Source organism: Manacus candei, unplaced genomic scaffold, assembly GCF_025592945.1.
Source record: "Manacus candei isolate 608988 ecotype Guabito, Panama unplaced genomic scaffold, ASM2559294v1 h1tg000014l, whole genome shotgun sequence".
Lineage (NCBI taxonomy): Eukaryota > Metazoa > Chordata > Aves > Passeriformes > Pipridae > Manacus > Manacus candei.
Genome location: NW_026138062.1, coordinates 14,864,462 through 14,892,431, shown reverse-complemented (window position 1 = coordinate 14,892,431; position 27,970 = coordinate 14,864,462). Strand labels below are relative to the sequence as shown.

The 27,970-nt window shown below is 37.8% G+C and overlaps 1 protein-coding gene across 8 annotated transcripts in view; it reads right to left on the bottom strand.

Annotated features, from left to right (window-relative positions):
- The window catches only part of DACH1 (dachshund family transcription factor 1), a 357,658-nt gene that overhangs the window by 327,351 nt on the left and 2,337 nt on the right, over window positions 1-27,970 (bottom strand). The window lies entirely within an intron of this gene.

The window sequence follows — 27,970 nt, the reverse complement described above, 5'->3', positions numbered from 1 at the left end:
ATTACTGGCTCCTGCTACAGTTACACTTATCTTATGCTGTGAAACCATACCCTAATAGTGGCTAATTTTTTCATGGGTGCTGTCACTAATACAAAAGCCTAGGTTTCAAAAGAACCACAAATTTTTGTGTATTTCTGGACTAGGAAAGCAGACTTCTCGAGCATGTGACTCGCTTGTCCCATTATCTCTGGGGGACTGGCTCTTCAAGAAATTACAAGACCCTGACTTCAGAGTTAAAAAAAAAACCCATCCCTGAAAACCCCAAGATTTTTTCCTAATCTTTCTTATTTTTCTTGAAATTGCATGTCAGGTAGACTGTAAAGCTAGCCTAAAGAGTTGGGAGTTTGAGAATCTTGCCTTCAACACATAGCTTTCACCTGTAGAAAAAAAGAATACAGCATAATCTGTAACCCCTTTTCTATGACCCTATTCAGATTGCTTTCATTCAAATAAATGTGCCCATTTTAAGTCTGAACCTGAAGTACAGCTCTTTTATAAAGCCCACTGAGGACCTGAACAGAACATTCCTCCCAGCTGCCTCTAATAACTATTAACTCTGGCAGGAAATGAAGTATGTGAATCAGTAACAATCATGTTTTGTCGGGAATAAGACCTGTACTGTAGGAGCTGAAAGAGCTACTTGGGCTAAGAACAGTAGCTTCCTACAAGGTTGGCTGCTGTTCATCACCAGATATGCTATCAAAAAGCAATACAGTGGTGCAACTCAAGGTACTGATGCACAAATACTAAGCAAAGTAAGTGTAGTTATTCCAGAATAAGTGAACAGTCCAGCTTTATATTCCACAAACAACATAAAATCATAGAATCATTAAGGTTGAAAAAGGCCTCCAAGATCAGTAAGTCCAGCCTTTGACTGAACAACATCTTATAAACTAAACCATAGAACCAAGAGCCACATCCAGTTGTTTCTTGAACACTTCCAGGGATCATGACTCCACCACCTCCCTAGGAAGCCCATTCCAATGCTTATCCACTCTATCCATGAAGAAATTCTTCCTTATGTCTAACTTGAAGCTACCTTGGTGCAGCTTGAGGTTATGTCCTCTTGTCCTGTCACTAGTTGCCTGGGACAAGAGACGGACTCCCATCAGGTTACAACCTTCCTTCAGGGAGTTTTAGAGACTGGTAATGTCTTCCTTGAGCCTCCTTTTCTCCAGGCTAAACAACCCCAGCTCCCTCAGCTGCTCCTACAGGACTTACCCTCTAGACCCTTCACCAGCTCCATTGCCCTTCTCTGGACACACTCCAGTACTTTAATGTCTTTCTTGTAGTGAGGGGCCCAGAACCAGACACAGCACTCGAGGTGTGGCCTCATCAGTGCCAAGTACAGAGGGAAAATCACCGTCCTGGTCCTTCTGGCCACACTATTGCTGATACAAGCCAGGATGCCATTGGCCTTCCTGGCCACCTGGGCTCATGTTCAGCCACTGTCAACTAGCACCCCCAGGTCCTTCTCCACTGGACAGCTTTCCAGACATTGTTCCCTAAGTCTGTAGCACTGCCTGGGGTTGTTGTGACCCAAGTGCAGTCTCGGCCCATTGGTCCAGCCTGTCCAGATCCCTCTGCAAAGCCTTCCTACCCTCCAGCAGATTAACACCCCTGCCCAACTTAAGTGTTGTCTGCAAACTTACTGACGGTGCACTCCATCCCCTCATCCAAAGCATGGATAAAGATAGTAAACAGGACTGGACCCAATACTGATTCCTGGGGGACACCACTGGTGACTGGTCACAAACTGGATGCAACATCCCTTCACCACCCCTCTCTGGGCCTGGCCATCCAAACAGTTCTTAACCCAGCAGAGAGTGCACCTCTCCAAGGCATGGGCTGCCAGCTTCTCCAGGAAAACGATGTATGAGACAGTATCAAAGGCTTTACTAAAGTCTAGGTAGACATCTTCCACAGACTTTCCCTCATCCACCAGATGGGTCACCTGATCAAAAAAAGGGATTAGGTTGGTCAAGCAGGACCTGTCTTTTCTAGAATTGTTCTGGATGGGCCCGATCACCTAGTTGTCCTATACATGCCCATGATGGCACCCAAGATGAGCTGTTCCATAGCCTTCCTACAACCAAGGTCAGGCTGACAGGCCTGTACCTCCCCAGATCCTTCTTATGACCTTTTTGCAGATGAGTGTCGCATTGGCTAACCTTCATGGAATGAAGGAGATGCTCCTTGTGCTCACGCAAAACCAGAAAGGACCTACACATATCCTGTGCTCTCCATTTGAAAACTGTTAACTTAATGGTTGCATTTAGTCATGTCAGACTACACAAACCGATGAATAGACAGCCCCTCTCCAAAGGACACCATTAATGGACCAAAATTCAGAGATACAGATCTTAATGTTTTATAGTTATAATCCTTCCCCTGTTCCTACATCTCAGAAATGTCACAAGATCCTTTGCTGTCTTTAATAAAAGCCAACACCTCAAAAACATAACAAATACCAGAAGGAAGCTATATAAACAAAACAGAAATTTAATAAGAAATTCTAATTCTGTAATACTTTATAAAAGTGAAAAATATTAACAAATATAATCTTAGTATCTTTTAAGATAACTGTCATCATAAACATATCTGAATGGCATAAACATATTACATAATCACTGAATCACAGAACAGCTAATGTTGAAAGGGACCACAGTGGGTCATATGGTTCAACCTCCCTGCTTAAGCAGAGTTGTACTAGAGCACTTGCCACATGATTGTGTCCAGATATTGCTTAGCCAAAGTCTACTCTTTCCTGCAATTTGCTTACAGACTCTATGCAGCTTGTCATTTCAGAATGTCATGCATCGGTCAGATGCTTTCTAACTTTTTTTCCCATTAATTTCATAAAATGTTCTATTATTGAACTATTCCTTGAGCTTGATTCAACAATCTCAATTAACTGTTGGGTTACTCTAGCTGTAGTCAATAGTCCTTAATCATGTATTTTATCTCACACTGTTTAACATTTAATAGACCTATTTGCTATCAAACTAAAGATTAAAAGCGCTTTTTTTTTTCTTTTGAACACTGGTCCTTCAATGCTGTTTGATCCTGAAAAGTCATAAGATATTGTACCTCAGAGCATGAGTGTAGTATAGTTAAAGGATCAGACCTGCTAATGTGGTGTTGTCTGTACTTAATGTCCCTATCTCCAATCACTTCCTTTTTGACTCTGGAAACAGGAACTATTCAAAATAGTCTTCAAACGGATTTTCAGTAAAAGCCATTCTGGTAATTACTCATATTATGGGACCCTGATTTTTCTGAAGAATAAAACCCAACAAAATCTCTTCACATAGTACACACCACCTTAAAAGCATCCTGCCTTAACAAATACCAATTCTTAAACGACAGTATCACTCCAAGAAATCACTTGGAAAATATCATCATCTTACTGAACAGATCTGCTTTTAGAGAGTATTAAGGTAAATGCTTGCTTATGTTAGAGTTCAGTTTTTACTGCTCTTAACTGCTGTTAACCCAGCAAAACTAACACAAGTCTGCTGATTCTGAGGAGTCCCACCCCTGTTCCTGTAGCAATAGTAGTATTAACAAAGCTCTCTTTGCTCCATCAAAATTTCGATTTTTGTTACATCTGTAGAGTTCCACTAAACACCATCATCATTTACCAAAAACAACTAGGCTGTTCAAGTATAAACAAGGGCAAAATAAATGTTACTCACAATGAACATCTGAAAGAAAAAAGGGACTGCAAAGGGAAAAAAAAAAGGCAGTGAAAGATTTAATGAGCTCAAGCTATTTAACTTATCAAAGAGAAGGAGTGAAGATCTGAAAGTACCTACCCAGGAAACAAAATTTCAATAATGTAAGCAGCTGATAAGCATGTAGTAAGCAAATGTAGAAGTGGGAAAAAATAAGCAAACAAACAAACAAACAAAAAGCATCAACATAACAGAAGGTAGAGACTAAACAAACTTAGACTGAGACGTGAAGAATCCTAATTACCTTAAATCTGAGAAAAGTTTGATTACTCTTCTGAAATATTTCTTTAAGTACAAATTATTACCAAACTTAATGCAGAAATCCTAAATCTGTATTACACAGACAGGCCATTTATTTACTCACTATCTTCCTTCTGGCATTAAAGGTATAAGGTGTCTTAACCTGTCTTTCCTGACTGCTTGTTCATACGCAAATGAGTCTCACTACTTTTCATGAATGCAGAACATCCAGTGCCTTGTTTGTACTTTCTTCTTTTAAGTAATTTCAGCAGTTTCATGAGCAACAACACTACCTCCAAAAAAACATCTCTAACTAGCAAATTCCCTGAGCAAGAGACCTGAACTAGCTTCAGAAAGTTAGTGAAAAGGAGTCATGTTGATATGATATTATCTATGATGAGATGCGCACACTGAAACAAAATGAGAAAAGTTAACTAAGAGGCTTTGAAACATGGAATGAGCTCGTGGTATTATCTGGAAAGTGATAGAGCATAACAAAGAGAACAAAATCATATGCACCTTTGTGTACATCCCATATTACACTAAGGGTACTTGCCTACACACCCTAGGAACCAGCCCTAACTAAGCCAGCCTGAACAAAGAAAGAGTTAACAATGATTTTAGTGTGCTGCCATAATGAGGAAAAAGGCATAATGTCGAAAGAATATATTTAAGCCCAAAATTGTACGAAAAAGTACATTAGATGCCTTAAAAATTACCAATTTTTTATTTCATAGTTCAGAACCTTATTAGTGAAAATTATTTTTAGCTTGAAAAAATAATAATCATAGTTTATTTTATATTTGCAATTATCTGGATTAAGATGCAGGAAAATATTTGGAACTTCTTACCAACTTTTTAAGATGTTTCATATTTGGATCTGAATGATTAAATGTGTGCATAGGAAAATTCCTTTTTGAACTGCTTGCATATTTGAACTCCAACATCTTTAAGAAGGGGTGGAAGTAATTATTTCTGTTCTGATAATCTTGAGAAAAAATGGCAGTAGAACCAAAAATGGCAGAGTGAAGAGCATTTTAAGATTCACAGAAACACTCACTTATCCAAGGAAATTCATTGTAGCTGATCTAAACCGCATGCTCCATTTCAAATGGCTTATAAGATATCAGAGAATGGCACTTGGTAAGACAAAAGCATTTTGAAGTCTTAAAAAAAACAGCTACCAGAGATACAAATGTAACAAAGCTCTTTGAAACTAGTAAAAGCCTCAAGTACAAGCTCATTTAGACATGAATCTATTCTTCTGGAAACCAACTTCCAAATATGACACGTTTCCAGAGCAGTAACTAGTATACAACATAATTATGTTGAAAATAAAAAGAAGCATTTGATTATGAGTTGTTTCATAAGAACGTCTGTAGACACAGATTTGCAGTGGCAACAGAAAAGATTTCTATTAAAACCAACAATCAAAATACTATCTAGATTTTAAAAAGCAACCATGAAGCTGCAGAATTATTCACTAAACAGTAGTGCAGGCTTAATATTTATCTTTCTTACAACATCTATTTTCAACAATGGCTACAAATACAGACAAAATATTATTTAAACTGGTATCTGAGATAACTACAATTCTTACAGCTTTCAGTTCTGACACCCAGACTGGTGCCTCATATAAGAAAAGCAAACACAATCTTAACATTCTAGGACTTTGAGAATATTAGTTCACTATAGAATGCTCAATAAGGAGATGTCCACATTCACATGCAGTAAAACACACTTGAAGCTTAGCAACTGCCCATATTGATAGTCCATACATCTAGTATGACAGGAGTATGATGTCTGAGATGCTTAATCAAAATAATCCAGCTATATAATTTTTAACTCTATCATCTGTGCCCGCTCAGTTCATCCATTTCAGGTTTCTACATACATCTGAGTTCACTAGTTGTGCCAGAAACAAGTGCAAAATTACTTTTATCGTGTTTTAACTCCATTTATGTACAGATGCAATAAATCTTATCAATACACCTGTCCTCACAATCCTCTAAATTACTTCCAAGCCCAATACATTCTAAAAAAACTGGATAAACAGAATATCTTGGGCAGAAACAGAGGGAAAGAAAACGTACTTTTCACTATTTCGTCAGTCAATAGCTTAAAGAAGTCATTCTTTCAAAACATGAACCACCATCTCAGAATAGTGATAATAAAATAATCACAATAGTAATGGCAAAGGGGAAAGATAATAATTATAACTTTATTGACTTGAATTTCTCTCCCTCTCTGTATCTACACATATAAAAAGAGTTTAAAGGGCTTCTTAGCAGTATAATTAAACAAAAAAACCCAAGCAACTAAATACCTTTTATAATTAAATATACATTATAGCAGCTCAACAAGTATGTTCTTATGTAGTTCAGCTTGCAAGTCAAAGGCCAGATCTCCATGTTTTCATCTGAGGTCTTGCTTGCAGTCACAGTAAATGCTAAATCAGTAAAGTAACTCAAAGTATTCAGTGAGAAACACAACTTCGGGAAGGGAGGGGAGGTAAGGCAGTAAAAAATATAGATGGTGTCTACAAACGTAAAATATGGCAGCTATATAGATTTGGATTTTTCATTAACATAATTAATAATTTCAGTGACCAATAATCCCGACAGGGGTCTTGATCATTTTAAATACAGGATATGCTGAAATCATAAACCCAGTTTCTCTTTGAAAGCTTCTGAGGAGTAGTTGCTCGGGCAGTGTTTTAATATTGACCTGACAGAAAAAGAAACCTAGAAAATGTAGACCTGGGCTGCTCAGTCTCATCCATGAAATCCCCAATAAATCCATACACAGCAGCTAGAGAATTACAGGCGTCTTTTTCAAAAATATTATCCCATGATCAGCCTTTGAACAAGAGGCATATAGGGTATACCTAACTAAGTAAACAAAATTAGGTAAGAAAAAATCTATAAAATATTCTAAAAATAGCTCAATTTTGTATTTGCCTAATTTTCAAGTCCTTTGCAAAATGGAAACAGACTGGTGGAACAATTTTTGGTTGAGTCTCTCATCTCTACCCCAAAGAGTTATGAAAAATGCACTTTCATTGAAAATGCAGGAAGGTAGAGGTCCTACCCTTTAACTCTTTTACATTCCAAATCATCATGTGCAGCAAGTAATGCAAGTGCTTTAGTAAATGGGTATTGGCATCTTTGTAAGGAAACTATTTATTTTTGACAGCAGGGTAATACCTGGTCTATGAACATCTTGCTATTGCCTCCACATTCACTGCACCATAAAGACCAAAGCAATCTCTAATCTAGGTATCCCATGCAGTAGAGTGTTTAAAACATTATTAGCATTGCAACAATAAATATGAACCACTAAAAACTACTGAATATTCAGTGCTATATGAAAAACTGGCATTTGTTCCTGTTAAAAAATGTGCTGATGTTTTTTAAAACATAGAGCAATGCTCGACACCTTTCATACAGGATTGCACACCCAATTCTAGACTTCACAAAACAAAAGACTTATCACAAACGTTCCTAAACCTCCTGACATCTTCAGAAATTCAGACAAAAGACGCTCTTCTCGATTGTTCATCCTAGTAAATCTCAGACACTAGATTTCAGTGTAGACAAATGCCAAAGGAAAAAAAAATTAATCAAACAATTAAAACAACCTACTAAATTTCACTATATAACAAAGAAGGAACAGTCTGTGTTACATAATTTACAAAAACAGCAAGACATTATCATAAATCCTGCTGACAAAGGAGGAGCTGTAGTTCTTTGGTATTGGGATCATTACACTACAGAGGCAGCAAAACAAATGGAAGAAATGTGCTACTTTAAAATGTCCTAGTTTTTTCACACAAAAGTTGTAAAGTTATTTCTATAGCATGAAATTCCATACAACACGTACGCAAATTATGATGAAATCAGATTAGAGAAAATGCCAGAACTCACAAGACAAATAATGGGACACCCTACAATGGTAAGGTGCTCCCAACTTCCTAAAACAAGTAGCTGTGTCCTATGGTGACTCTTGGCATCCAGCCTGTGTTAAAGCCCTATCAACATAAATACAGCCTTCTTTGCATGCACAGCAGACCTTAATGAACATCACTTTCAACAATACAAAGTACCTTCTCTCCACTGTGGACATTTGGTGGTATATAATATTGTCATCTTGATACAGAAAGTTAAGCAGTTAAGCCCCTTAGAGTTCAAAATACCCCATAAAATCTACAAACCATTACTGCCATCAAAAATGGACTAAATGAATTAATATTTCAGAAATTCATTAAAAATTAAGAATACTCATTTTTACAACTTCCTAAGTTTAGCAGAATATGTTCTTCTGCCAAATCGTTTCACATCATTTAAGGAGGAGATTGTTATTCCCAGGAAAATATTGTTAGCTTTAGAACTGAACCACAATTTCTTATGTCTTCTTTCAAAAAAAAAAATGGATTGCATGTATCTTACAAATTCTTGTAATCGGAATTAACCCTACCAGCACCAAGATAAATTATCTTGTATTTAGAGCACTGTTATAATATCTGAAATATTTTATTAAATATAAGAAAATTTTCATCATTTATTGAAATGTTCTGCGGCAATCCCTGGAAAATGCTATTTAACCACCATGATAAAGCTTAATTCTGGAACTCATGAATTTCTGTGATTTGACTGTGAACAAACTGCTATGTTTTCTAACCCATTTTCCAGCACTACAACTTTAAATTCTTAACTCTGAGAAATCCAGCTCTAGACCAAATGCTTCTGACAGAAGTTATCATTCTTCATCCCAATAGTGATAGTGAAAATAAAAATAACAGGCTAGAAGCCAATCTTTCAACTTGGTATCTACACCCCTCCCTCCATGAAGCCTTCTATTCACATCATCGATAAAATTCCAAATGCTGCCTTCTCTAAAAGCCTCTTTTGGTTATTTTGCAGCCTCACAAATAAGGCAGCCCTCTCTTGCCCATTATTAACCACTTCTCTCGCTTATAACATCTTAAATCCTTCCCCAGATGTGAATGCCCTCTCCCTAACTACCATTCCCCATTTAGTTCACGCCGCCTGTGGCTGCTGCGTGGTCTCCAGGGTGCACTGTTAGGGTAGTCGGGTTCTGCTCTGCTTTCATTGCCCATTATGTACCCAGACAACAGTGCACAGAAGATGAAGATTGCAGAAGCAAGCACTTACAGAAGTAGCCACGTATGAGAGATTCTTAGGCATGGATAAAAAACAGGGGAAGAGGGGTTACGGACACTAATCCCACTTTATCCAACAATCATCTGAAATTAGTATTACATGTATTGTAGATAGAGCTAGTGGAAGAACAAAATATTAGTATGTCAGTTAAAGAGTAGGTAAATGGAAAAAGCATATGCACAAAAATAGTCTTCGGATCATTTCCAATGCTCTGTCTGCAAAATCAGTAAAGCCATCAATTATTTTTTTACACTGAAAAGATACCAACTTCTACAAATTGTTGAAGATCTGAAGTACTGCTACATACTTAGCGTGACAAAAGTTTCCAGATGATGAAAACATACTTTAAGGATACAGTGAACTTTGGTTTTCCTATATAATTTTGTCCACCTACATAACTTTCGGGTCTTGTTCTGAATGGCTGTTATATTTACTTCTTTCCACAAAAGAAGGGTATTTCAGGCAGAGGGGATGGAAACACATGCCTTTAGAATTCTAGAAGATCAAACCCAAAGTAACTAGCTGTAGCAAAACCCAGCTTGCTCTGCTTTAGCCAGACTGAAGGCAACCACAGAAAGAAAACAAGAGAGATTTTTTTTCTTCCCCTCGTCCCTCCCCTTTAGAAGTACTAACAACTTTTCTAGTTTAGCCACAGAAGGAGGAAAGTGATAATCCCTTTGAAATTCAGCACTTAACACCTATACGGTAGGTGATAATTGCTGCATTCCAAGAGGATTAGCACAGTGGAACCCAGTTTACAGTGAAGTCAGACCATTCTGAACAGAGTGAAGTTTTGCTAAAACCATGCCCATCCAGGGAAATTTTGAGTTTCCCACTGTTTCTGGGTAGACAAGGATCTTGTTGTTTCAGATGTGTTTCACTCACATCTGCAAAAAGCTGCTGAAGAAATCAACTGCTGTTTAAAATAGATTTAATACTAATATTAATAACAATAAGTAATATTATTAATAATAATAAATATTAATAATAATATATAATAATTATATATTAACTATAATAAAAATAATAATATTTTGAGCTCTAAGGGGCTTAACTGCTTAACTTTCTGTATCAAGATGACAATATTATATACCACCAAATTAATAATAATAAAATTCTTAGAGAAGTGCAAACTAGTATAATTTTATTGACATCACCTGTGACAAGTGCACAGGTTATTAAAGCCTAGTTTTTCTTCCAGACAGTGCAATATTTCCATCATCATTTGGCAGGACTGTTGTAAACTAGGTCCTCACAGTAAAACAGTAGTCAGTAATTTAATACTGTATCAGAACCCAGAGGTTCAAGTGACACTGACTGATCCTGCACAGCTATAGGAGGTGCTTTCTGTACTAACATTATGCCATTAATGGGAAAAAAAAGTCCCAAAGGAAGCAAGAGGCATGAGTGATGTAAGTCCACTCAAAAAAGCAGAATAATTTAGGGCTTTCACTCCACCAACAGAGACTTAGGTTCGACCTAAGTTCCAGGGTTCCACTGTGCAGCACCTCCCAGGGAGTAGAGGATGCTCTGTAACAACTGGGTTTCCTCTCCCTGAACAAGCCAAGATATGAATGGCATGGAGGATAGTGCACAGCCACATCTCAGTTTCTCTGTCAGCAGAACATGATCAGAGGGAGCATCCAAAGGCTGAAATCAACCATCTACCTCAGCCAGCCACCCCACTTGTTTTGCAATACACAGTAGGTCAGCTAAAAGAGTTAGTAAAGCAGATTTCCAAGAGAGGAAAGTGGTTTCCATTGCATTCATACATTTTTCTTTCCAAGATTTTACTTCTTTCTTCATTAGAGCTGACCTCCCCTCTTGTTTCCTCCTTTCAAACAAAGTGTTAAAACCACTGTGTAATCCACAGTTCATCTCCCAGGCCAGGACCTGGGCACTGCTCTTAGGTTGCAGGAAAATTTCATGGCACACAGGATGATAATACATAAAATTGAAGGCGCGGTTTCCACCCCTCCTTCCACCACCATCACTCCTTTCTGTCTCCATTGCCCATTCACTTGTAAAAGCACAACTGCTGATGAAAACACGGGATGAACTGTTTTCCCAAAACAGATGAGGATTAATAAATATAATAATGAAAGTGAAGTAGGGGAGCGGAGGGAGGGAGGGGGAGAAGAAGGGGGGAAGTAGACAGCATTTTCAACCTAGACCTGATCCTGTGCCGAAAATGGTCACACACTGCTGTACAGGAATGCGGTCGTGGTGCCTGGAGGAAACAGAAGAGAGACAAAATTATCTAAACCAGTCCTGCTATCAAAGAAGGCTGTAAATCACAGCCTTACCTCTATAGAAGGAATATAAACAACAGAGACTTTTATCTGTTTAAGGAACCACTTTTCTGATTCCTTTACCTATCATATTTATGTGATACATTTATTAACACATCACCTACTAATATATGGATTTATTTAACACTTGTTTTTCATTAACTTTCAAGTTGCTGTTACTTCCTCTGTGTAAGAATGCTCCAGATATTGATCTCTGCAGAAGAACAACCCCTAGCCAAATGATATTTCTTTGAAAGGAGAAAAAAGTATTAGGAAAGGCTTAGTGTGTTACACTTGTTTATGTTTAAATATATTTATATACAAACATGTGAATATATTATTTCTTTAACTTTTCTCTTAAATTTGTAAAGTATGCTTCAAGTTTCCTTGTTTCCCAGTCACATATTGGTAACAAAAGGAGCCTAAACTGAGAAAAGCTGACGGCCGTAAATGTCAAGATTATTCCCTCCTTATTACTGATACTCTTTTCCACAGAGCCCTCAGATCCTCTGATCATCATATATGGCAAATGAGCACTTAGGAACAATGTCAAAGAAACTATTTCAACATCCAGACAACTTTTAAAAACAGACAACTCTTAAAGTGAAGATAACTCCCAACAGCCAAGTAGATTAAAAATGGTGACTGAAGACAGAATTTTCTCCCAGGCAAATTGCCAATGTTTTTTTTAAAGGTAAACTCCAGCTTTTAATTAGCATGAACACTCCTCCCTATGAGCATTGCCACTGCCTGGATCCTCTTAAAAAGGAATAAAAATGGCATCCCACGACTGTGCTATGGAGCTCAGATTTCCAGCAAGCACAACAGAGAAATTACATACCACTGCCTATAAGCAAAGCCACTGAAGTTGAACACTGGTATAACCAAAGGGAAAGAAATTTTTAAAAGGCAAACAATGCCACAGTCAAGTGAATATAGAGTGAAGTAGGGGTAAAGAAAACACATTTAAGCCCGGCTACCACTTTTGCTAATGGTAGTTTTTAGTAGTGACTCCTTCTTCTGGTTCTGTAAATTAAATTTTCTACTAAGAAAGCTAAATCAAGGATGATTAATATCTTCTGATTTAACTTCCCTTCCTCCCACAGTTCAAAATTAAGTGAAAGTTATCCTCAGCCTGGCCTGTCATGGTGGGCAACGGTCCAAATCAAGAAAACTGGGTCAAGCATCTTTTAAAGCCAGTTATTATATGCTTTAGCAAGCATAATTATCTGTTTGTTTATAATACAATACTGTATTATCACACAAGATTTTAAATAATATTTTTTTCTAAGTGGAAAATTAACATGATAATAATGAAAACAATATATATCCGCTTGTTTAAAGTAATGTATATGAGACAATTATCTTTTTTTCCAATTTATATGTCCACTGCACCATTTTATAATTATTAGAAGATACTTCAGGGCATATGTTGTGCTGGTGTACAGCGACTTCTCTGGTGGCTGAAATCATTCAGCCTGTGGACTCATGAATCACAAAGCACCCACGGCTTAGCAAATCCTTGTATGACACATGTCATGTCGTATCTCATTGCTTCAACGCAACCCTTGCGCTCCTACCATTTCACCAGTAGCCAAGCACTTAAGTACAGATGGGCCAAGCATCACTGACATCACACACCCCCTGAATGCATCCCTGCTCCCACCCCCACCTACCAAAAGCACGAAGCATTTTTCGCTGGGCTTAGGATGAGCGTTTATAGTTGGTTCCAGCGTATTTGCAGGGTGTCTGAATTTTGTTCCAGGAGGGCTGTGCAGATTTAGTATTTCCCAGCAGTCTTTAGTAGGTGTTTAAAACCACCTCAAGTTAGCCAAGCAAGTCATTTGCATGGCAAGAGTACCAAGGAGTTCCTACATCAGACATTCCTGGGAGGTGCCTGCCCAATAGCAGTGGATACAACCAGCTCTCTAATCACTGCTGAAATCATTGATAGCGCTGTCTATCCACACTATGACAGACAAAAGCTGAAATGTATTAAACATAGCAATCCATCATCCCGCAGATGGGTAGCAGGAGCCAACAGAGTTCAGAGGGAGCGACTCCCGCTGCTAACAACGGCTGAAGTACTGACAGTTCACTACTCCTCCTTGCTCCTAACCGAGCTCTTCTCCCAGCTTCCCAAGAGCGACAAATGAACAACCAGTCCACTGAAGAAGAAGGATTTAAATGCTGTAGAGTGTTGATAGCTATTATTCCAACTCAGAATGTCTACAAACAAGCTTAATGAGACATCAGTTCTCTTCTTTAAAAAAAAGGAAAAAGGTTGTTACGTTAAGGAATTGTGAATTCAAATAAAATAAGAACCCAAACCCCCCCCACCAAACTCAAAATTGTTAGGTGTGTAAATCTCATCTGAATATATGAGAAGCTGATGAGCTAAATATCTTGCACCAGCAGCTGGCAGCTGGAGACAAGCTACAAACAACAGTGCTCCAAATTAAGAAGTAATTTATGTGGAATACATCATTATTTTAACATGAAGGATACAAAGCTTTAAAGGGGAGAGGAATGACTAGCAGACTTTTAAAGATAAATAAGTCCAGAACAAAGTAATGCTATTTATGAAAGTTGATTTTTCTTTCCTGACTTATTTCTTGTAGGACACATGAGTCACACAATATAGCCAAAGGAAAAACTGCAACTGCTAACACCACATTAGTAAAGTATAAAAGGGAAAGACACTTTTCTTAGCATTTCAGCCTTGTCATTTCCAATTTTCTGCTCTTTGGACATGCTTGTATTCAAATTCTGGAACATCTATTCAGCATATCAATCCTAATTAGACAATCTGGGTCTGGAAAGGATGAGAGCTGGGTCATTTGCATAATTTAATCATAAATACTCAGTGATACATATTTCCAAATGCATTTGTACAATTATCTTTTCATCCTTGGGGCAATGGTATTAATATGATTAGGCAATATTTCTGGAAAAAACAGACAAGTATGCACTCTTTTTAACTGCAGCTTAGGGCGATATGAAAAATTAATTAATTTCTGAAGAAAATCAATTTCTGTACGTGACCACATTAGACATTGCTAAACCAAGACACAGAGTCCTTTCTCAATCAGAACATTTTATCATTCTTTTCCAAATTCTGACTGTTATATGAACATTTCAATAATAAAATTGTTAGATTATTTAAATTATCTTAATGCATAGGCATGGAAAAGTGACTATTTCTTTTTTACGTTATCCTGACAGACATGATGTATTAAAATATGTATTGTTTGACCAGTCAATAGGAAACCTTAGCATTTGGTCTGAACTCATCTTATGTGATCTTTTATTAATGCACATTATACCTATTGAATTCAAGGACAGCAGGAAATAATTCAGCTCTGAAAACCGCAGCTGAAAAAAAATAGACCCATGCTAACCTAAAGTATTTTAAAATTACTATAAGGTCGCTTCCTTGTTTGTTTTGCTGCAGAGAATTAGATAAGGTGTTCCTTCAACAGAAGCACACATATTACAAAAATGTTGTGACATATGTGGGATACAGCCAAGCACCCAGGTGGCTAATCTCATTTTTAGAAGAAAGATACTGCTTTGTATGTTAATTGGTGCAAAAAAAAAAAATTACATTTATGTTTTTATATGTACCATCTTTATTTCTTCTCAATCAACAGAAAAAGTAGAAATTACTGCATGCAAATGTTCGATATTCATTTAATTTGCATGAAGGTGCTTGAACAATTTTTTTATTCTAACAAGCTCATTTTTCATGCGTTTTGTCTTTCATCCTAATCTAGCATCTGTCATTCCTTTTTGAAGTTATTATCGGCCCAATTCCCTCTTGGACATGGTTGCTGGGTGACCGGTATCTTAGCACCCACTTTGACAGGAACAGATGTGAATCTGATCAAGAGATTTCCCATGAGTACCTGAAATCACAAACAACTTTCGGGAAAAACAAACAGCCTTGCTGTCACCGTCCCTCTCTCACCCTCCTTTCCATCCCTTCCCCCATCCCCCCAAAAAAGAGTACGAGAAAGTTGAGGCAGAGTTACCCAGCGTCATTGAAATGCATTATTATTTGGCAGGTGAGTTCCTCGAACACCTTCTAGCCATTTCTGCCTTCAAACAGCAACTCTCAGTTTTAAGTTTTAATAACCACCCTTTGAATCCTTCCAAAGACGACTGTTCATTTCTAAGGTCACCATCTTCCAAACATTCTCACATTGAACTTGTTTTCGTCACATGAATGCTCTCATTTAAATCAATGGGATTACTCGGGTAAGCAAATTTCACATGCACACAAGCACCCAGCAGTTGTTTTATAACACCTAACTCACAGTTTGATTACAAATAATGTTCTTTGATCGCTCCTACACTTGGTTGCTGCTATCTGCAAAACTCCAGCTTATGAAAACTCAAGTACCAATACTGCTAACATTTAAGGACCTGCATAATTTTATTCCTCTAAATCACCCTACCGACACGCTATAGGCAACAAGACTTCTTTGCCTTCCCAGGCACTAATCTAAACACAGCCTTACTAAGCGAAGGGAAAGGACACAGTTGTGACCCAAAGACTGAAAATTTGATCATACATATGTAAACTTGTAAGGTTGCATGTGACTAACACCAGATAAATTTGCTTTAACATGCTGTCAAACAGCCTTTCACTTCTGCCTCTTCACTATGCTACTCTTCAGCATGTTCCCAACCCTATAGCCTCAGGGCTCTTGTCCCTACTGCTTCTGCTAGGGTTAGCAACTGCTTCCACTAAGAATCCTCTATATCTAAAGTTTCCACAATGCCTAATAAAATAGGGTTTCCATGAAGAATTGCAGATTTTCATCTTCATTTTCTCCAAAATCCAGAGAGGTGTGTGAGGAGAAGAAAATAAATAGAAGAAGAGGAAAGGGAAAGGAAGAGTTTAAATTTTCAAAGATCTGAATTTGTTCCTTCATTCTGAGTTGTTGTTCTATGAATCAAAAAGATAACAAAGGATTTTTTTCCTCTCTAGTTTAGATGCAAAGAAAATTTAAGACAAACATTTCAATCACAATGAAGGATGATCTTAAAGATTTCCCTTATTTACTACCAAAATCAGAAACCAGCCAAAACATTTTACTGATAAGCCAAAAGCCTTAGACTAGACTCATCTATACTTATTCTGGATACAGCAAAATTAATGCATCTTCTACCCAACTTATGAACAACAGAACTGCAAAGGAAAAGCCAAGCACATATGAAAAATGTTTAAGCCCCTAAATGCAACTGGACTTCCCTACCTTCCATTAAAAATCAGGTGGGAACAAAACCATTCTCTGTGTCTTGGAAAAAAATGTCCCCTTCTACCCACTTAGGATATCAACATCACATAGCAGTCAAACCTGTTGATGGTATCAACAAAGCTGAATTGCTAAAAGCATAAGGCTGACTTAGAGAAAGACAAAAAAAAAGAGCTTAGGGATCAATATGACCACTTTGAGGTGAATTAGAAAGGGACATGATGTACACATTTATAATAAATACATAATAGTCATAAGTAATCACCATTTAGAAGACCTGCCCTTCACTCTGTCAGTCAAAGATGATGCCCTACAATGATGCAGGGCATTTGATTATCCAGACTGGCAAAGTCATGAAAGGCTTAATACAATCTGTATGGAAAAATTCACTAGTATGAAAAACAACCAACCAGAGTAAGTAACTTTTTGGTTACTTACTTTTTGGTAACATCGTTACACCCATTTGTCCCCTACCAATCCTTTTTTGCCCAAGCAAATAAAAGGAGTACAATCTAGGAACTAGCCTCCTCTCCTACATCCATCCACATTGATGAGCAAAAAGCCTACAGCCAGGGATCATCAGCTGAGCTGTTCACTCGATCTAAAGTGTTAAGATGGTGTTAAAGGGAAAAGCATCTATACTGGACTAGTAGTATCCAAATCTGTCACTCATTCACTAGAAACAGGTAGACCTACGAAGGCACTTAATGCCAGTTTCAGCACTGAAAATACATTTCAGGGATGGGAAAGACTGACTGAGAACAGGAAAAGAAGGTGAAAGCGAAGCCTGGAAGGTTTGCAGAGTCTCTGTGGGATAGTAATTGCTGAGGCAAACTCAAGCTGAACAGAACACTCAGTTTGTTAAATAAATCAAAATGCAAGCTAATTCTAATTTTAATGTAACCCTATAAGTATATGAACTAAGGAACACTTCCCTGTCCTTAGGGCCCCCTATTTCAACTTAGCTGTCATAGTCCAACCTGGCACTACACCAGCAGGAACACTTGGACACCATAAATACCATACCACCTCACCAGGGAAAGGTAAGCACTCACCCTAGGGTATTTAGGTTTCTAGTTCAAACCAAAGTATTGAAAGAGGAAAACCATGGTAGCACCTACTCATCACTTTAATTGATTCCAAGACATGGCATGAACCAAGATTTCCCAAAACCCAAATTTTTAGTCTAATTGAGGGAAAGAGAAAGGTCATTTTGGAGGAAGGAAGAATGGAGTCTTGAGAGTCTTCTTGGAAACTGTCTCACCGGGTAACGCTTGAGCCACAGGTTTTTGAACCTTGAGCCATGTTCCAATTGAACAGCCTAACGACCCATCTGTAGAGCTGCTCTCTTTTCTCCAGCCCATACACAATGTACTGACTACAGTCACTGCCTGCTCTATTTCACATGCAGGAAAACAAAGCCTTACTTACTAAGCCCTGGGAAGAGTTCATGGCTTGAGGATTTAGCCCATACCAAACAAATTCTATAATTGAAACTTTTTATAGCTTAATTATATTGAGAAACCATTAGACATTTTAAAGAATTAGAATACTGAACTGTTAAATATTAGGCATATGACCCATACCTAATGTAAAGTAAGTTTCTAAAAATGTCCTCAGAAAAATTTAGAAGAAAAACAGGTGTAGAAGAGAATTCAAATGTGACCCATAAGGCCCCAGAATCTAGAAATGAATTGGGATCAGTTCATTCTTTTCCCATGGGCTAACTTGTATAAATGTAATTCTGTGGTTTCATAAAACCAGGTCAGGTTTTTGTCCCCTGAGGTCCTTGGCACTTTGAAGCATGGCAGCACTTTTTCCTGGCTACAAGTTCAGATCTGGATTTCTGAAAGGAAGCAATTAGCCAAGCTGAAAAGATAGACCCATCCTGTTTAGAGCACACCTTCTACACAGAAAACCACTTATGGGGGTGAAACACAATTTCACAAAACAGTATTTAGAAATAGTTGACTCTGTATTTTTCACCTCTAAAAATTAAATAGTTTTCTCTCATTGGCTGGCACACCAAAGAGCAGATGACCTTATCACATAACTATGCCAGTAGTTTTAACTAACGACATCCTTCTCTCCTTTAATGTCAAAATGTTTTGCTCATGTAGTCATACTTTGGAATACTTCTGACTACATCTATGCTTCACAATGCATTTCATAATTATTATTTTATTACCTCTTATGACATCACTGTATTTTCCTAATCTAAGTAATAAGACATGTAAAATAAGACACAAGACAAAACTACAAAAAGGATCACCAGAAGAGATGAAACCTATACTTGGCAGACCCACATTAGCACAGGCTCAGCAGCAGAGAGCTAAAGGCAATGGAGGCTCCACTCCTTCAATTTACCTGAAAGTACTGCGTTTTAACACCACATCCCATCCACCGTGTACTAGTCTGAACTTCATTGGAATGAGGCCAGAATGATGATGGGTTGTGTCTGACCACTCAGCTGAGCAACACAAATCCATCCATGTGGGACCACACGCCTTCTGGGTCGACTAAACAGATTCAAAGAGCAGAGGAAGGGTAACAAAGAAATTGTTCAGGGTCTTTGAACACACTGCCTTCTCAGTGTGCAAACCTGACATCCACATACTATGGAGGTGGGCTGCTGCTTCTCAAGACAAATTCCACCCTTTGAGTCACTCTATTGAGATGAGATAATGCCAGAGAAGCTCTGAACAGTAAAATCTGTTGAAGGTTTATTGATTCTTAGCCATGTCCCACCTGTTGTACCTTGAGGTGGCCTTAAGCCAATCCAACAGCTGTGGCTGTACCCAAACATGTCGACTAAAAACCTCACTGATGCCCTGCCCAGGAAATATTATGACTCCTCCCTTACATGATTTGCATGTACGCTCCTGAAACAGATATATACTAGTAAATTAGTATTTCTAATACATTTTTCTCATAGTTTCTCAAAAATGTATTTTATACATAGCTATACTTTAAACTGTAACTTACTGTAGCATGAGCTTCGTTTTCTATTACTGACATTTTTAACATCATATTTCAGCAGCAAACTAATTTCAAGGAGAGTCAGTAGAATCACAAGCCATCTATAATATCCAGTAATTTAAGACATAATATTTTATTAGCATTTCATGTTTATTTTTTAACCTGGCCTTTAAAAGCTGTGAGTATCGGCTTAAAAAAATCCCTAACAAACCAAAACCAAAACCAACCGATCCTGCTTTGAATTAGAACGACGTTATGATGAAATAGACAACAGAATCATGAAATTAGCCTTTAGTGGTAGATACAGACAGGGAAATAACAAAATACTGTGTATCACTTATGTTGTACAAACTGTTCTAATAAGCTAAGAGAGAAATATATTTTTTGGAAAAAAAAAAAAGAGAACATATGACTTTTCACTTGTATCAATCCTTATTATATACTTAATACCACCTAAGGTATTTTCTTCTCCCCATGCCCTTTTTTTTTCTTTTTTTAGCTCTTAAGCAAAAATTTAAGGAAACAGAAGACAATTCCTTCCCACCAAACTACCTGTGAGTATCAGAACTAAACTGTAACAAGCGACAACCATGGCACACATCTTGGAAATGCCTTTTCCCTTCAAAAAGAGATAGGCTGCGTCTGCGCTATAAAAATGAATACAAAAAATCCCAGGAGACGGCATGAAGCCACAGGTTATACCGAACTCTGATACTCATTCCTGCAAAGATTTTGTCCTAATTTCCTAAAATTAATTACTATGAAAGAATGCTCACAAAAAAAACTAAGATTGCATTAAATGCATGAGGCATTAAAAAAATGCATCATTAATCTATTTTATGCAACAAGTGTTAATTTATAGGACACTCAATCTAAAGCATTTTTTCAATGCTTTCAAATTGTCCTTGCAAAAGCAAGAAAGTATACAGCAAGCCAGCTTCCTAGCAAAGATGTCAACTGATTCTTTTATAGCCCTTCCAAATATACATTGCACATGCTTGGTTTAAAAGATGCATGTAGGCTATTGAAGCAACAGGACTATCCACATTCTTAAAGTTATACATATAGTTTAAAACCACAGCATTTTTATTTTAATATAAATAACTAAGTCCTACAGGTGACCTTGTCCAACAAAGGAAGGTTTTTATAGCAGACCAAGAGACTAGAAACAAATTAGATGCTTCATAAAGACAAAAAAGGTAAAAAACATAAAACCAATTAAATTATTAAGTTTACATTTTTACTACATTGGGAAGTTAATAATTCAAAAATAATAGCTTTAGTAATGTTTTGTTTAAGAAATGCTGAAACTATCAATAAATCCTGGCTAGATTTATCACCGATAAAAATGTAATGAATTGTTTGTACTTCTATTAAAAATACAGTACTTATAACCTGAAAGCAGTTTTTTCTGTCCCGTATATAAAATCATGATCTAGCACTTTTAAAAAAAAAAATCATTAGTAAGTATGAGAACAACATGAAATCAAGGTTACAAAAGATGTAATTAAATTGTAATAAAATATATATGTATATACTCCCTGATTCCTTTATAGTTTACTTCATATAACTGCTTTCTTTTTGATCTCTTATATTTTACGTAAGATGAAAAAGGAAAACATTTCCCAAAAGTAAGATTTAAAAATGGTTTTTAACAATTTGTAAATACAAGTATGAGAGAGGACTCAAACAACAACTTTTACTCCAAATGTAAAATACGTATTACCTGTTCTCAACACAGTATCGTTAACAAGTGCTCTAACAGCCTCAATCATGGCATCGTAATGTTACAAATATATTTCAGCTGTCAATTGTGCTAAAGTGTGTGCAGCAGTCCCAGGTACTCTCATTCTTCCCTTTCTCCCCAGCACGATCCAATTCCAGTATGCAACTGTTCCTCTGTCAGCCGGGTAATCCGTACGCACACCCAGTGTGCCCGCTCACTCAGTCATACAGTCGAAGGGAAAAAAATGAACATGAAAAAACACACATCTTAACAGCTAAGGTGCATTTTTTTCAGTATCTTTATTACCACACAAAATTATTATGTGAATAAGAAAACAGGACTGAAAGCTTTGCTTGAACCCAAGTTTGTTTTGGATCAAAAGGAATTTAGGTAGAATTTAGACATTTGGCCACTTCAGAGAGTAATTCTATAAATTCTAAGGATGAATAAAATTGCATTACTAAAACATTGTATTATTTTAATGGAAAAAGAACATTCGTTTAGTGTGGCGAGGTGCACTGGGAAATTTTAATTGCACCTACTCCACTGTTCCTGGACTATGGCAAACTTCAGCCTTCCAGTGGGCATAAAATACCACTGTTCGATATTTTTAACAAAAATATATTTGTTTTTCATACTGAAATAACTTTCTTCTTCACAAGGAAGATGCAAATTATGCAGGATGCAAAGAAAATGTCTACAGTAAATCAGTTTTGGAGAGAACAGGGTATCTTGAAACAGAATAATGAACAGAAAGTTATATTAAGTGTTACCCACTGGAGTATTCTCAGGAGTACACAGTAAAAACTTTGGACTATTTTATTATATCAAAACCATAATTTATGAATAGCAACAGAAAAGCTTTACACTATTTCAGAAAATTTCTCATTATTCCTAATAAACTGTTTGGATACACACAATTTACAAGATCTTTCCATTCAATTCTGCATACTGTATTGTATATATTAATCCATCTGCCCCAGGAGGATGTTGACCCTAAATGTAATTATCACAAAACATTGTTTAAAGCAATGTGAACTAAAATACGTTTTGTGATCCATTTCCTCGATCACAACTCATGCAAGCAGTTTCATTCGTGTTGATGAATGTATCCTGAACTGCCACTCAGGGTCCTTTTGGTCCAACATCCCATTTCTAAAAGAGACCTATGGAAATTCACAGAAGGGAATGCACATCTACAGTATTTACAGCGTTATCCTTTCCCAGTGTAGTTTCCCAGCTTATCGCTATCAGTGATTTAGAGTGAAGAATTCCAGATTGGAATGTAACTGGATGATCAAATGCTGATCCTTCCTCTCAAGAAATTCAGTGACAGCATTTTTCTACTTTATGCTACGGAAAATATACTACTACCCTTTTTCTTTTTCTTCTCTAAAAAAAAAAAAGAGAAGTTTAAAACTGTTCACAGTTATTCACAGTCAATGCTAAGATTCAATATTTAATAGATTACACTTCAATATTCTACAATGCGTACGAAATGAAACATCAGCACTTGTTAGGAGATGCTCCCAGCTGAGCAGCATATCAGATAAGTAAGTAGAACATAATGGGTTAAGGATAAAGTTACTCCTCAAAACAACCTGGATATTATCATTTCAAGTCACAAACATACTTTGATTCTAAATATAAAGATTTTCAGTTTATGTTTCAGGATTTTTGAAAATAATTTAAATGATAATGGAAAAAGAAAAATTCTTCCTTAATTCACACTGGAAAAATTATCTATATACGAATTAAGTCTCTGGGTCATAATAGCTTTTTGCAGATGACTCTTCAGCTCTATCATTTAAATATGTATTTAGGCAACTAAAAATTTACTGTCAATTCCTATTATGTCAGTCCACATTATGGCGCTGTTACAGCATGCACATTTAAAGATTATTGAAAAAATTACTGTTCGTGTGCAGTATATAATTTGCAAAAGGTTAATCACTATTTTAAAACAATGAATGGAATTAACTCATAATGCAAAGCAGATGCCCCAAACGTTAAACAAAACATATTTAACTTATAAAAGAACAAAGAGGATCTAAATAGAGTCCTGTTGCTTAAAACCAGACAGGCATCGTAGTTGTTTCAGACTCTTGGTTCACTGGCTCACACAATTTAGACAAAACTTGGTAGTTTCTGATTACTCTCTCTGCTATCCTGCAGCCAGTAATGAATTTTTACAGCTAAACTTGTAAAGCTCCTCCATGACTAGGCAACACTGACAATGGTGAAAGAGATTTACCTGTACCAGACCAGCAGGGATTGTAGTAACAATTTAATATATCAATTACACAGTTCAAAAGGAAAATATTAAAATTCCTTCCAGTGTATGAAAATTCTCTGCTTCGTATGCAATTCAGTTTAGATGATGAATCGCAGAGATAGGCAAAAAACAGCCGTCTGGAATGATCTAGTAACAGGGGAAAACAGAAGAAATACTGAAAGGCAGTGAAACAAAATTAGCGTTTCCAAAAAACATTCAGAACACACTCGAGATTACAAAATATTAAGCAAGTAGTAAATAAGAATACTTTAAGTGCATTTTAGTTTATGACGCTGAGGAGTAGCAGAGAAGAAGCCCCAGGTGGGAGCAGCAGGCCCCTGAGTGCAGCTCACAGGGGCACAGTGTGGGACACTTGCTCCATGCGCCCAGGGCAGGGGCTCAGCACCCCCAGGGCGAGGGGCATGTGGCTGCAGAAAGAGAGTGGAACCCTGAGACTGAACCACGCATTTGAACAGAGATGGCAGTGGTCTATGGAAATAACAGAGCTTGCAAGTAAAGCTGATACAAAACTGACAATAAAACTGTACTTTTTATATAAACTACATCTGCCAGTAAAAGATTTTTCAAAAAAAGAAAAAAAAAAAACACAAAACTTTATCAATCTTCATAGCTAGAAGATTAAGAAGGAATTAATCAAATTAAATACTTGAGGAAGATCAGGTGAAGCAATTAGGAAAAAAAAATGTCCCGCTGCCCATCACTAGCAGGCCCTCACCTCCCTGCACGGGAACAGCACCGGCAGCGCTTCCCGGGAACAGCACTGGCAGCGCTTCACAACAGGCAGCCAGCAGGCAGCCAGCGTTCACGGGAGAGAAGTGTTCCCTTCCTCAAGTATCCAATACTGTGCCAGGGACTAAGTATCAGATTAAAGGGATAAATAGTTCTATTCTGTTGTAGTAAGTACGGTCCAAGGATCCCAGCTTTTAAATTACAATATTTACCAATAAATACATACAATCAGAGAGATATGAAAGTACTGTTATTATGAGCAACTGGAGTCTTTTTTTTTTTTTTAAGTCAGAAGAAACCACTTTCAAACCTTTTACTGCTTCTATATAGTGACTACAATTTATCCTCTGGCCTTCCAGAAGTCATCTTTGCTTGTAAAGCCTTCCATATTTCTCCTGATTATGTTTTAATAATCTGTGGCAAGAAGGAAGGTCATCAATATAAACCACAGGTACAGTATATTTAACGCTCCTTTCAGCAGCACTTGCTGACCTGTTCATTTAAAGTATCTATGATCTGTACTAACCTATCTGAGTGAGACACTCCTTTAATTAATACAAAGAAAAAAAGCTATGCAAGTATGCAGTATTCAGTAAACAAGGACATGCTAGGTCCACATAATTTGAGAGAAACAGAAGCTAGCAAAGAAGGGCTGAATAAATGCCATGTAAGACACGCTTTGAAGAGAATTGTTTCATGGTCAGCATCTTTCCCTTTTATGCTCAAAAATCAATTAAGTTGTTTTCCAAAATTTGTAAATACCTTCCAAAGAGTGCAAATAATTCCTCACTTTACGTATGAATGTCAATGAACTCATTCAAAATCATCTTCAAATGTCAGAAAAGATTAACATATCCTGGCCACAGGAGGGGGGTCAGAAGAAAGCACACGCTTTCAGCCTTTACTCATGTGGGCACGATCCAAAGCCAGCCTAAGTCTATGGGAAAACTCCACGAAGGGACCCAGCATGGCAAAATTCCACAAGTGCTCAAAACACAAGAGACCAGAAACAATCTGGGATCAATAGCTTCCAGGTCATTAATCCTAGGCAGGTGACATCCAGTGCAGAGTTTGCTCCTCTCTTTCACCCACATATTCAAGAAACATGACCCGATTGGCATCTAGTAGCTTTAAATATTTTCCATGTTTTGCCTTTATCCTTCCCCTATTTGTTTGGCATATGGCTTTCTAGCATCCCATTAATGTCAAACCATTTAATCGGAATGTAAGCTAAATGCACAGTTTGCTATTTCCTGGATTTCTGTTTGGCGGCCAGTGCTTTTTATGAGGAAAATAAAAGCAAAGGTCAGTACGACCAGAAAAGAAAAGTCATCTTCCATAACGGAAGCTTATTTTTCCAGTGAACTGATACACAAGCCTAATTTAGAAAAAGGTCCTTTAGTATCATGTTATTATTAGTAGTATCACAAATAAACACCGAAACCAATTCACTTTACAGACCTACACATTAAGCATTCAATAGAAAATCCCTTGGTGTTTTATTGATTTTTGTTTTATTGATTTTTTTAAATAGCAATATCACAGTTAAAATGTATTATTTTGCTGAAACATATCTAAAACTTTTCCATCTCAAAATAAGTTATTACAAATTATTTCCACAGCAACTGGCAACTAACGATTCAATCCATTTAAAGAACAACAAAGTAATGGCTTTATTTGGATGCCTTTTTTGATTAAATAACATATTAACCTTGATGAAGCTTTCCAAAAACAGATTAGCATACTTGAGTGCATCAGCTGATTATGAGACAAATATAACACTGATAAGATGTTGGTTCGAAATTTTTGAATCTGATGAGTATAACAGTTTAGCCGCTAGGATGGAGTTGGCTCTTACAGCTTCCATCTCAACAGCAAAGTGTCCACCCAGGATACAAAAAGACATCACCCAACTAAAGTATGCAGTAACTGAGAGTCTGGAAAGGTCGCTTAAATCACTAAACTGCATAGATCAAAATACTCTGCATATTTACTGTAACGTCAGAAATAATTAAAAATCATTTGTAAGGAAAGAAGAATCAGAATGCAATGTCTTAGAGGGGAAATCCAGAAAGCAAATATAGATTTATCTTTCGATGACATCATCCATTTTGACCAAAACTCACTGACCCACTTTGCTTTATTCGTCTATACTGTAATAATACATTTCCTATACCTATTGTATATCATTTCCATTAATTTATTTGCTTAATGGATGTATAAATAAGTCTGCTACAATTACGCTTTTTAAGGGTCAAATCCTATTCACTTCTGAACCCACTACTGTAATTTCTACTACACTGGATGATAACACAGCAGACCTCAGGAGCAGCTGAAACACAGCCGATTCTGTGCTGTTGACATAATCAAGCCATGTTACAACCAGGCTGCCAAACCCTTTTATAACCCTGCCAAGTCCAGGAATTGGTGTCCCCATACTGCCCCCACCAAGAAAAAAAAAAAAAGTTTCTCTATTTCTTAATTCTACATGTTCAAATTAAAATTCTCACAGTACTACTGTGGGAAAGTAAAAGTTTTATGAGTTTATTTTAAGGACCACCTTGGAACTCTTGCAGAGTTGTTACAAGTTACAAGCCACACGCACACACACATCCCCCCCCAGAAAACCCAAACCAAAGATCGTCTAAGCGTAGCTATTAATATTCATGTTGATTCCACATGAAACAACAGCACAGTTACCCGAGCAGCTACAGTTATGTCAGCGCTTGGAAGTTATTCCAGGCTGTTTTGTCCTGGTGCCCTGAATATTCAGGAACTTCAACAATCCATCTAGCGACAGTCACCGCAGAGTAAGTGCTCTGCTTCGCCTGGCTCAATGCTAATGACTCTCAGGCACCCTCCGTTGAATGGGGAAGGGGGGGGAGGAGGAGATGTCACACCCCCCGCCATCGGGGACGGGACGGGACGGGCAGGAGCACGGCATCGCGTGGGGTTAATTTCCCGCGTGTTGGCTATTGCTGCACCTTGAAATCTTACAATAGGAAAGTGAAACGAGCCCGGTCTGTTTGTTTGCGTATACTGAAAATAGCACCGGGACTTTGTCCACGACGTCCTCCGTGGGAAGTTCCCGAGGCCCCTCCAGCGCGGCGGAGCCAGAGCCCCCCGCCCCCGCCCGAGGCAGGGCGAGCCCCCGGGAACTGGAGCCGCTTCCGACCGCTCTGATCTCGGGGTCACGGCAGTTATGCGATCCCTTCTCCTTATCGAGGAGATTCAGCCCTGTAACCTAGATTGAGAGATAACAACCCTACGCTTTCGCCCTCCGTTGCAAAGGCGGCTGCTATTGCATCAGGAATTTCCTCTTTTGCCAGCTCCTTCTCGCCCCTTCGACACCCCTCTCCGGCTGTGGCAAGTTTGGGGCTCACCTCCCCTCCGCGGTTCCCCCCCCGGCCCGCGGGGTGCGCGGGTGCCCCCGCACCGCCCGCAGCGCTGCACCCCGCCCCCGGAGCCCTTCCCGCCACGGCGCCAGCGGTACTCTGCGCGGCGGCAGGATCCAGCCTGGCCAAA